The sequence below is a fragment of the Aptenodytes patagonicus genome, chromosome 19 (genome assembly GCF_965638725.1).
Source record: "Aptenodytes patagonicus chromosome 19, bAptPat1.pri.cur, whole genome shotgun sequence".
In the NCBI taxonomy this organism is placed as follows: Eukaryota; Metazoa; Chordata; class Aves; order Sphenisciformes; family Spheniscidae; genus Aptenodytes; species Aptenodytes patagonicus.
Genome location: NC_134967.1, coordinates 2,012,950 through 2,024,479, shown reverse-complemented (window position 1 = coordinate 2,024,479; position 11,530 = coordinate 2,012,950).

Below are 11,530 nucleotides of genomic sequence, written 5' to 3'. Positions count from 1 at the left end.
CAGGTGCCTGGGGCGGGGGGAATCCTTAAATTCTTTTTTTTCCCAAGTTTGAAACTCCCCTCCCTTGACCTTCAGCCTTCATCGCCCCCACGCTCCACCTCTTCCTCCCCCTGCAGCTGCCGGGGCGATGCTGAGCCCATTAAGGGAGCCGTAGGCTGTAAATCATCCCGTTTCCAGCCCGCTGAAACGCCTGGTCAAAAAGGGGGAAGACTGATGGAAGTCTTATTTAAACATTTTGGAAGTCATTTGGGGGCGTTTAAGTCTTTCTTCATTTGCCGCTGGTCCTTCTCTGGTGAGCCGAGGGCCTGAAAGGAAGACGGATAGCCGAAATAAAGCTCCTAATTGGCACCTTTTTCCCTGTCTTTGGCCAATTTCGAGGCTTAATCATGATGAATATGAAGGCGACAAGGGCTGAGCGGGTGCCAGGACGCGGGAGGAGGCGGCGGGACGGGAGCATCCCCCCTCCGTCCCCTCTCCATCCTAATTTCCCGCATTTCCATTGGCGTCTGCTGCCTTTTATCTGCCACGTTTCAGCAGGGATGCTGTATTTCGCTCCCGATCGCTATCTCCCGGGGAAGGCGATATCTCGCCGGGCGTGAGCCGAAGCCTGCAAGCACCTTTGCAGACTAAAAATCTTATTTATCTTTTTTTTAACAAGTCCTGGGAGATTCGGCCGAGCAAGCGCCGGGCAGGACACCGCAACGGGCTCCATCCTCGGTCTTGATCTGACCCAAAATCCCAACGTGCCCATCCCTCGTTAGGATATTTTGATGCTTTGGGGTGTTTTTTATGGGAAAAATGCAATGCACAACTACTTCCCGGGAGCTAAACCTCATGCAACCAATTTTCCGCATGGATTCAGGGTGGATTTCCTAAAAATAAGCCTTTCTGCAAGCTCACGGCAGCCTCCTCCGATGCATGGCAGCACCCCACGCCCGCTTGCAGACTGCAGCCAGATTTATGAATATTCAGGTTATTTTGGCTATTTCCAAGCCAAAGCATGCAACAACTTCCTAGCATCCTTGCAAAGGAGCCCGGCGTCCCGCAGCTCCATCCCAAGAGCCAGGAAGAGGCAGCACGCTAAGTATTTTGGGGCTAAAAAGCAGGAAATCAGGCCTGAAAGGAGCTCTTTCACCTAAAAAATCCCATCAGTCGGGTTCGGTCTCAATTCCTCAGGGATGAGCTGAGGTAGGGATGCGATTTCGGGGCCAAGCATCGCGCTCGGTCCCGGGGCTGGTCCCCAAAACGCCTTCCTCCGAGCACGATGTGCCCTTGGATGGCTTTGGTCCCCCCCTTGTTTTTCTACACCATGCCATTGCTTTATTCATGGAGGTTTCCATCAATTTTGCCATAAAACGTTATGAATTCTGCTTGGGGAGAAAAAAAAAAAAAAAAAAAAAAAACATTGATCTGCTTCTTAATTCAGCGACAAGCTGCAAGACCCCGTAACGGCCCACCCCAGGATTTACGCTGGGGCTGCAAGAGCTCATCCTTTTTATATTTTGGGGGTTTTGGCCTTTTATTAATTATTTTTATGAAAGTTGCTGCTGTGTTTGGGAGCTCCCGTCTCTCCTGGCCGTGCAAGGGTTGGGGGTTTTTTTTGGTGTATCTCCCCACGGGAACCAAAGGGGCATTTCAGAGCCCTTTTATCCCACGTAGCATCATTCAGGGCCTTATATCGGCCTCAGCCACCCCAGTAGCCTGATTTTTACCGGGATCCAGTGGCCCCTCCATGCCCCAGTACCCTTAGGAGGAGCACAGCTTAATTCGACATCTACCCACGTTGTCCAAATTGTGTAAGAACCGACGTTTTTGGGCAACGCAAGAAAATGCCCGTTTTCCCTCCCTATCCCCGCACACGCTGCTATGGAGCAGGGCGCAAAGATCCGTGTAAAATATTACAAAATCGGTCAATTTTGGTCTGCTATGGGCGTCCGCAGCAGCTGGTGTAAATCCCCCCAGGTCCCGTTGATTGCCAAGGAGCGACGCCAATTTACACCCGCGGGGGGAACGGCCCCTCTATATTTGCCGCCTGCCTTTGGCAGATCACAGTCCATCAATAAACATCAATAAATCCCAAATCCACCATAAATCAAAGCGGGCATTAGTCCCAAGAGGAGGAACAGAAACTTGCTTTAATTTAATTTTGGATAGCGATGCAATGGGCTAAAGTATTTCTTGATGCTGCAAACCCATCTGGGAGCTGCTCCCCGAGCGAAGGCAAAATATAAACCAAAAAAAATGTGAATTTATCTCATGCAAAAAAATATTAGGGCCGGGCACAGAGGAAAAAAGCTCGGGAGCTGGTTTTCTTTTCTCTAGGGAGGATTTTTCCATCTTCCCCTTGCAGGGTGACCTGTATTGCTGTAAATTCCTTTGGGTACCTGTAATCTCCTGCGTGCAGCAAGCGGCAGAAAGAAATCCAGGGGTTTTGTTGAACGATGAGCAACACCTATCCCAAGCAGATAACCACCAAGTTCAGACACTCGCACCCTGCGAACGCGAAAATTGCATTTCACTGATGTCCTCAAAGAAAAAAAAAAAAAAAAAAAGAAAAATCCAGATTTCCCCATCTCTCCGGAGGAAAACTCCTCCAAAAGTGTCGGTTTAGGCTTTTCTGAAACGTCAGCTTATGTATTTCAAAACCAAATTGAAAGCCAAACGCTTCAAAGTGGGGGAAATAAATAAATAAAAAGTGTTTCGGTTTTGAAAAAGAGGTGAAACAAAGCATCTCTGCTCTCTCCAGACCTTTCTTCCCCAAACAGGATCCTGGCGAAACCAGCAGTATTTGTGCAACGTATTGGGATTTTTTTTTAATAGATTATAATTCAGTCGAGACGTCTCCTGTTAGATGTACCAACCCTCTGCCACCCTCATGCAAGTCTGTCTCCGGTGCTGGATTTGACACGAATTGCCTGGGGACGTAAATGCATCTTTAGGAACCAGCTCCCTGATTTTGCAAATCATAATTCTAATATATTAACGCACCCAAGTGATGCTTTTTATAAATGGGACCTCCTCGCAGCGCCTGCGTGAAGCAGGGGTGGCTCCAATGATGGGGGCGAGCTCTGTCCCTTGATTGCTGGTCTCATCCGACAGTGGCCCCCAGTGCTGTCCGCCACCAATAAATACAATTTTGGGGGGAGATATGGTATTCCTCCTGCTGGCAGGTGCCTATTTCCCAGCCTGTCAGGTGCGAATGAGATCTCCATCGCAACCTTCTCCATGAGCATCTTCTGTTGAGATGTCACGGCCTTGGAAATGGGCACTGTGCTGCTGTGACGGCAGCGTTTCTCCCGGTGGAGAGCCCCACGCTCTCCCCAGCTGCCAGTATTCACAGCTGGAGGAGCTCAGCCGGGTCCCACAGCCACCCCAGTGCTGACGTTGGTGTCCTCCAAACACTTGGGGACAACCCCAAACTCCTCAAGTTTTGACCAACTGGGCTCCTCCATGACCCGGGGCTTGGGGACAGGACACTACTGCACCACAGGGTCCTTTATGGGAGGGGAGTGGCTAAATTTTCCATGGTCCAAAGGCAATATTACGATCAAATACCCCCAGGAGATGCCAAGGTGTGTGTCTTGGCCACGCTCCTCATCTTGAACAACTCCATGCGCGCAACGGAGACGTGCAACTCCTTTTTGCTGCGTCCCCCTGGCCGCGCAGCACCAGCTTTCCTACGGGGCTGATTATCTCAGGGTGAGCGAGCAGAAGAGTCCTCCTGAAATGTTGATTGCAAAATCAATAGGCGTTTCATTTTAATTGCATTTCTGAGCTGGGCAGGAAAGCCGGAGCCGCTTCCGCCTCTCTTCTTGCACGGGGGCTGCAGCGTAGACAAACAAATGGACCATCTCGTCGCGGTCAGACGAGCCGATGACTCGGGTCAATCCAGTCTCTGGTGAGCCTAACAGCCCATGGACTTAAGGGCAAGATGCTTTCAGCAGTGAAAATAGCTTGAAATAACCCAAATCTCGCTTTTCTTCTCCTACACATCCAAACCATCACCCAGATCTCCCTTTTCCTCTCCTCCCCATCCAAACTGCATCCTCTTACTGTTGCCACCAGCTTTGGGCGCATCCAGTGGGTCCAGGTGCTGATTGCAAGAAGGAGGAGAGCTGAGGCAACCCATGAGTTGTAATTCATTTTTCTAAGACACAAGGATGAGGATTACGCGATGCAATGGATGCAGGTGACCCAGGAGGCTCCAGCCGGTGGTATATCCCTTAAATAACCATCGTCGCAAGCTCTTGGCTCCAAAAGTTCCTGAGGAAATAGTCCTGCCTTTAGCCCTTGGTTAGGCCAAAGAGGTTTTTGGAGGGATGCATTTTTGCTTTCCTCGTACAACCCCTGCAGAGCATCCACCGGCATGCCCACACCTCGTTGCTGAAGACATTACCGACTAAACCCCCTAATTTTCCTGCCTGCATCTGCCTCCACGGACCAGCACACGAAATTTCAGATGCACAAAGTGGATCGATACTGGCTCGTTCGACCGCCCGCGTTAATTCGCAATTTGGATGCAGAAACCGCTCGCGCGTCAGCAAAAAAAGGAGGAGAAAGCAGGCGGGGAGCAGCCCCCGGTGCTTTGAGGGTTTGGGGGTGGCTGGAGAGATGTGCATGGCTCTCATGGAAATCAAGCAAGACCCCAACCAAACCCAACCTTAATTCAGGCTCTGGATTTAGCAGGGGCTGCTAAATGCCCCCATATTTCGTAGGAAGGCGACACAGCTCTGCATCCCTGCTCATCAGTTCAGCATGACACGGAAAACCAACAAGGAAAAACTCAGGATAAAGCAGCATTTCACCATTGCAGGCAAAAATGATGTGCAAATCCCCCTTTTGCTCTATTTTCTGTGTTCCCCACAGCACCAAAACCCAGGTGCTGGTGCAAAGCAGCCGCTCGACAGCAATTTTGGGGGAACATATGTATCACCCAAAGGGTTATCATCTGATATCATCCTGGCTCTCTCCCCTTCCCAGGCCAAACACACTTCATCAGCACCTGCAAAAAGGATGGTTTGGGGTTGTTTGGGGGTTTTTTTTGCACCTCCAACCCTGCAATCTCCACTAATTCTTCCTGAAGGAAACCAATTTGCATGGCAGAGGTGTCCCATTTGGAAAAGCCAAATGTCCACCCTCGGGCTCGTAAAGCAATCAGAGGATGCAGAGATGTGAAAGGAGGCAAATAGACCCCAAAATAAGGTTTAAAAATTCCACTGAGCTACCGATGAGCACGAGCTGGTCCCCATCCCCATGGCAGTTGCTCCCGTAAAGGACTATTTGTGGTCCAGGTCCCCATGCACCTCACTCCAATTTCTTTTTCCCCTCTTATTTTAGAAATTGGGCCAATTCACGAATCACTTCGTCACTGCAGAAATCAGGTTTTTGCAACAAACTGGCCAAAAATCCCAAATTCAACTGCTCCTGGGTATGGGAGACGCCGGAGCGATGGCTGCTGGTGCCAGGTGCTGAGATGGGTGACCCCAAAACTCAAATTGCCACGAGCGTTTTCTTGCTAAGTGGCCTTTTTGAAGGTATTTTGGAGCTCGAGTCCCCAAGGGATGCTCAAGAAAAATGAATCTTAAACCAGGTCCCCCAGACGTACCAAGTCCAAAGGGACTCGCGCGTGGAGGTGCCTTGGAAAGGGTCACCCGCCCCCATGGGGATGGCGATGGGCAGAGCCCGTCCCTGCTGCAAAACCGCTTCACCCGCCAAAAAAAAAATAATATAATCACATTATAATTATAAGTTAATTAAAGCAGAAGAGATCAAAGCCACTTTAGACAGATTAATGATACGACGAGCGCCAGAAATTTTCCCCGGTTTATGCATCAACCGCATCGCTGGTGCCTTTTTCTAGGCTCTGGTGCTTTTGTGCGTGCCGGGCGGCTCTTTCATTCCCCCCCCCCCGCCCGGTCCCCCGCCTTTTTCCTTGCCTCTCTTGATGGATGAAGGATTTGAAGTCCTAACAGCTGCAGGGATTTGTGTGGGGAAGAGAGGCGACATTCAAAGGATTATCAAGCGAAAAAATCAACCCGCTTTAAAAAAAAAATAATAAAAAATGAGAGGGTTGGAGAAATTGCAGGCACATGCGGAGAGATGTGTGTATATGTATTTATATGTATTTATTTATATATATTTATTTTTATATATATTTTTATACTTTTTTTGAGAGATATATATATAAAAAAATAGTTAGGGGCCAAAAGAAAAACAGGGAAGGCAAGTTCAGGAATAAGGCAGCATCCTACAAACTGGGGGGAAATGGGGTCCTTTTAGGGGTGCTGAGCACAGCGGCATGCCAAAAAAAAAAAAAAGGGGGCATTTTCCAGCTTTCAGCTCCTCACCCCTTGTTTTCTCTCTCTTGGCTGAAGATGATGGTTTTCTCCTTCTTTTTTTCCCCCATGGGATGCTCTTATCTGTGTCGGGGTGGTGCGTGCCCCCAGGGGACCATGGGGAGAATTGGGGGCGGGGGGGTGTCTCTCTAAAATCTCATTTTCTCTCCGCTGTTGCCCCCGAGGACTGGGTTTCTGCAGGGAAAAGCAAACTCAAGCCCAGATAAAAAAGGACAAAAAAATCCCTATAAACACCCCCAAATTGGCAGCCCAAAGTAAAGTCTCCTGGGGAAGGAGAAAAATTCAGCCCGGAAAACCAAAGGAAAGCTGGAAAAATGCTCCAGTGACCCCCAAAATGCCTCAGAGGGGGAGAAAGACCCGCAAACACCCCCCCCCACCCCCCCCCAAAATATTCCTACCCTTGTCCCCGAAGGACATCCCTCCATCATGGGATGAGCGAGTGCTGGGGGGAGCCGACTTGGGTAATTGCTGCCTCTAAATGTCTACAGGCAAGGGCCTGACCAGGCAGCAAAAAGCCGATGTCAGGTTAGCCGTCTTTCACCGAGGTCATTTAAAAGAAGAAAATGGCATTTACATGCGATTTTAACTAAAAACTCATTCAGACGTGTCAGTTAAATTGACTTTCTGGGAAATTCTTCCTCTTCGGTGAGAACAGATTGAGTCCTTGTGCTCCTATAATAACTCCTCAAATCCAGTTACATGTTTCAGCTGTTTTACGCGTTCCCCATCCTCAAAATAGACTAAAAATACATAAACCATGACTTTTGAATCGCGGGTAATCTTGCGGATTTAAATCTGTCTTAAGGATGCTGCTGAGACGGGGGCTGAGCAACAGCCCGGGGGTTTTCGCCGTGACCACGCACCTTGATCGGCATCATCGTAAATCACTGCAAGCCGCTCATTATCCCCCCAAATATTGTGAGCAGATTTGATGTCACCTCCACGCACCCATCAATCACACCTACATAATCAGGACAGTTGATTGACGGCTCAAGATAAGAGTGTAAACAGATACACTACAGATAGCACTTTCCACCCATAAAATGTTTTATTATACGAAAGAGAATAACAACACAATGGTTTTAAGACACGGGAAACAGGGAGCGGCTTATTCGGTGCAATCTCCCTCCCAAAGCTGCTCCACGTCCACCTCTGCCCAAAAACCAGCCGGGTTTCAGCAGCGAGTTGGGTTGAGGGACCGATTTCTCATCGGGGATGGAAAGCGGCTTTGGGCCGATGGATGCCAGCAGCTTTTCATCAGGGCGTTTCACCGGTTGTTATTTGGACATCTCAGAAGCGTTATAGGGGATTTCGGTACGGGATTTAGAAGTGCACTACGGCCCATCACCATCAAGCCTTTAGATATGCAAAGATGCATCATCTATAGGCAGCTGGTGGCAACGGACAGGCTCCGAGGGACGGGGACAACCATCTCCTTAACGCCATGCCCTCTCTCCCAGCTCTTAGCCCCTAGAAACCGTCATCAGGGGGAAGACTACCCCAAAAAAATCATGCACACCCAGCTCTGCCTCGCACGGTTCTTCCATCGCTGGGCCGCAAAGCAGCTGGAAGGACCTGTAAAAGCAGCAATTGCAAATATTTTTTGCGATTGCAAACACTTTGCATGGGGACATCACGTGAACGCGATGCAACGGCATCCTTCCAGAGGAGCATCAGATGCTGATGCACCAGCTCCAGCCGGAGCCCCAGAAATCGGGGACCGAGGGGCTCGATGAAGCCACGGGGACGAGTACAGCACGTCCTCGCTCTGTAATTACAGCGCAGCCGCTTCGGAAACCGAGAATAAAAAGCAAAACTCCCAGATCTTGATGGTCCTCTGTCACCAGCAATTAGCTGTGATATCTTCCAGCAGTTAGCTGTGAAATCTTCCAGCAAAGCAGGTCTCCTTCGCAACGATATTAAATAGCATTTTTTAAGGTCAGGACAGAACAGGTTTGGGATTCAGCCTTCCCCACCTGTCCAAACTTGGACATTAAGTAATTTTTATTCCATATATACCCAACACGGATAAATCTGACTTGTTGAACTCGCATCACCCAAACGCACATCTGAGATGGGACCATCGTGGTCCTCGATGCTCAGCATCCTCCTCTCCACCTGGGTGATGCTCGCACGACGGGGTTTCACTTAAATCCTGGCACGAGCCAGCCTGGAAGCAAAACGAGCCTCCAAAGCCTCCAGGTTTTGCTGCATCCCATCCTCAAAGCTCAACCTCAGGGGTACCGGAGGGGTTTTCCTCGCGCCGAAATACCCGGGAGCTTCGAGCTGACATTTCCCTGGCGCGGAAAAGCCGGAGAGCGTCAGATCCTCCCCAGGAAAAAGAAAAAAAAAAAAAAAAAAAGAAAAACAAAACACAAACCCACCAAACCAAGGAATTAGCGGCTGTCGCGCAGATCATATTTTATATTTGTGTTCAGATAAACACGGATTTTGGCTCCCTGCCCAGGCTGGCGAAAGCTTTTATCTCCCAAGAAACACCAGGGACCGGGTGAACTTTAAAAAAAAAAAAAAAAAAAAAAAAGCAGCATCATTTCCCACCTCCTCCTGCCATCTCCCTGTTGTTTCTTTCTCTGTAGCGAGTTCATTGCTTAAAAATACCATTTTTCCCAGCTTTTTTTTTTTTTCCTCCCCCCCCCCTCCCAATTCCTCATGCTAATTTATGGAAATCAAACGGCGCCTGTTCCCAGCCAGGGATAATAAAGGAGAGGTATTAAAGGAGGGGGAAGCACAGCGAAGGGGGGGCTGTAAATAGTAATTGTTCTATAAGGAGAAGGCGGTTTATTTTCTTGCTAAAGGGAAGGTTATGTTTAATTAAATCTGCTTGTTCTCTGCTTTTAAATGAGCTTCGAGCCTCCATTATGGGGCGGGGGGAGGATGCTCCGACGTGTCCTCCTTCCCTGGGGACCGCGGTTGCAAGGGACAAGGGGGGGGGCCATGCCGGCCGGATCCTGCTTGTCGCAAGCGCGTCGGTGCACGGACGAGCACCCATATGTGAAAGGGGCTGAACTGGGTGCAAATTTGATGAAGAAGCATTTTTTGCTGGCAAACTCAAGCATCGCGCGTGTTTAAGCATCGCGTTTCCCAAACTTGCAGCTTTTGGACCACGCACCGGGATGCAAACGTGCCCGAGGACCTCTCGGAAAGGAGCACGGAGCCAAATCCAGCCAGGAATTGGAGAAAAAGCTCTCTTGCCAGCAAATTTGGAGAGATGCAGCCCATGAAAAGCCGGAGAGGCTCCAGAGAGCCCCATTTACGCGTCTCGGTTGCCGCATCCCTGCTCGCCCAGCATCACCTCCATGGACGACGGTCCCTCCCCTCTCATCCTCCTCGAGTCCGGATTTTGTGTGTGTGTGTGTGGGGAGGTTATACCTTATATTTTCTTCCAGGTAATTAAATACACACCGTGCGGTGCTGCGAGGTGAGGCAAGGCATTCCCACCCCCTCCGATAACATCTCGGATCGTTCAATTCTCATTGCTCCAATAATCCAGATCTAATTTGCTGGGAGCCCGGCGCCGAGTCTTTCGGCACTTCATTAGGGCGCGTGAGCAGCATTTCATTACTGCAACCCCCGCCACCATCCCCAGCAAATTTCCCTTTGGAAAAATCCAAACTAAAAAGCTGAATTTGCAATCCATGCAGTCCCCAGGGATTTGGCCCATTCCCCAAACTGATTTTCAGTTGCATGGGGTGCAAAGTTTCCGCTACCCGGATCCGGATTTACCCTTCGTGCGCCCACAGTTCAAGCTCATTCTAGCTTTTCCCGATGGGTCCAAAAATTAACACGCTTTCATGGGGGTAATTTTTACTTCTTGAAGCTTTATGTGTTCATCTGGATTCAGCAATTATTTCTGGAAATCTCATATATTCCCACAGGCCAAGGGACCCCGTTCATAACCCATGTGCAGCTTTTTCCCCCCCCTCTAAGCTATATGAGCACGGCTTTATTGCACACAGAAAGGGCTGAAAAATATCATTACAAGCATTTTCCTTCAGGAAAAGCTCACCTTTAGGTTTTTTGGGGGGTGAAAAACCAGGCAATTACATGGATGGGGGGAAATCTTAAGGGAGGAGCTGCCTGGATTTGGGAGCATCAGGGAGGATAGAAATTACAGTCAAGCCCGTATATGAATTAATCATTATGGGGGTTTGGGGAGAAAATTAGGGTGGGTTATTCTGCACATAATCCAATTACAGAATATCCCCCACGTGCCTTAGATGCAGCCGACTTAAAGGCTCACGAGGGTGTTGGATAAGACGAGCCCCCACTCCAGGGACTTAAAGCATCTCCTCTCCGCAGGCAAAGGGACACGCGAGGCAAGGAGAAAGAAAGATGGAGCGATACGAGGAAGGGGGGGAGCGAGCATGAGCGCAGGCTGGAGTTATTTATAGGACATGGTTTTTTGCAGGAGGAGATAGAGGTGCCAAAAAGAGATGGTAAAAATAATCCTGGAGACAGGTGCCGCTGCCTTGGGGAGGAGGCTGCTGCCAGCAACAGCTTGGGGGAAGTGCAAGGTAAGAAGAAAAGGGGGAAAAAATACAATAAAATAATAATAATAAAAAAATTTGCCTCTCTCTGCATTATTTCTCACCCGTGCAGAGAAACCCCGTCCTTTGCAAAACTGTCACGCCACAAAATTGGAGGCTGGTCTTTATGGACTTTCCTTCTTGCTGTAAAATTGGGGTGCACCGATGCCTCTGGCTCAGGTTTTGGGGAGCCGAGAGCTCCCCGAAACCCAGACCAAAGACCCTGCGGAGGATTAGACACGGGGCATGACTGCTGACTGATTCCCAAGGGAAGGGTAGGGAAAATAACCCCCCCGGATCCGACCACGATTCCCTGCACACTTTGCCCCATGGATGGAAACCTGAGTCCTGAAAACCATTTTCTACAGCCAAGCTTCTGCTCAAAACTGTATTATTAATAAAAAAAAAAAACTTTATTAACTTAGCCTGCAAAGCTCTCACCCTCTCCATGGGGGCAAAAAAAGCAAAAAACCGCACATTCTTTTAAGCAAAAGATCCATTTTTGCCTGGTATTTTGCCATCAGCAGCCCTCCTGGAGGTGTTTGTGCTGCAGGTTTGATGTGGGGAAGGGACCACCCCAGACCCACGTCTGTCCTTCCCCATCCCCACCTTGCGTGGATGCAGCTG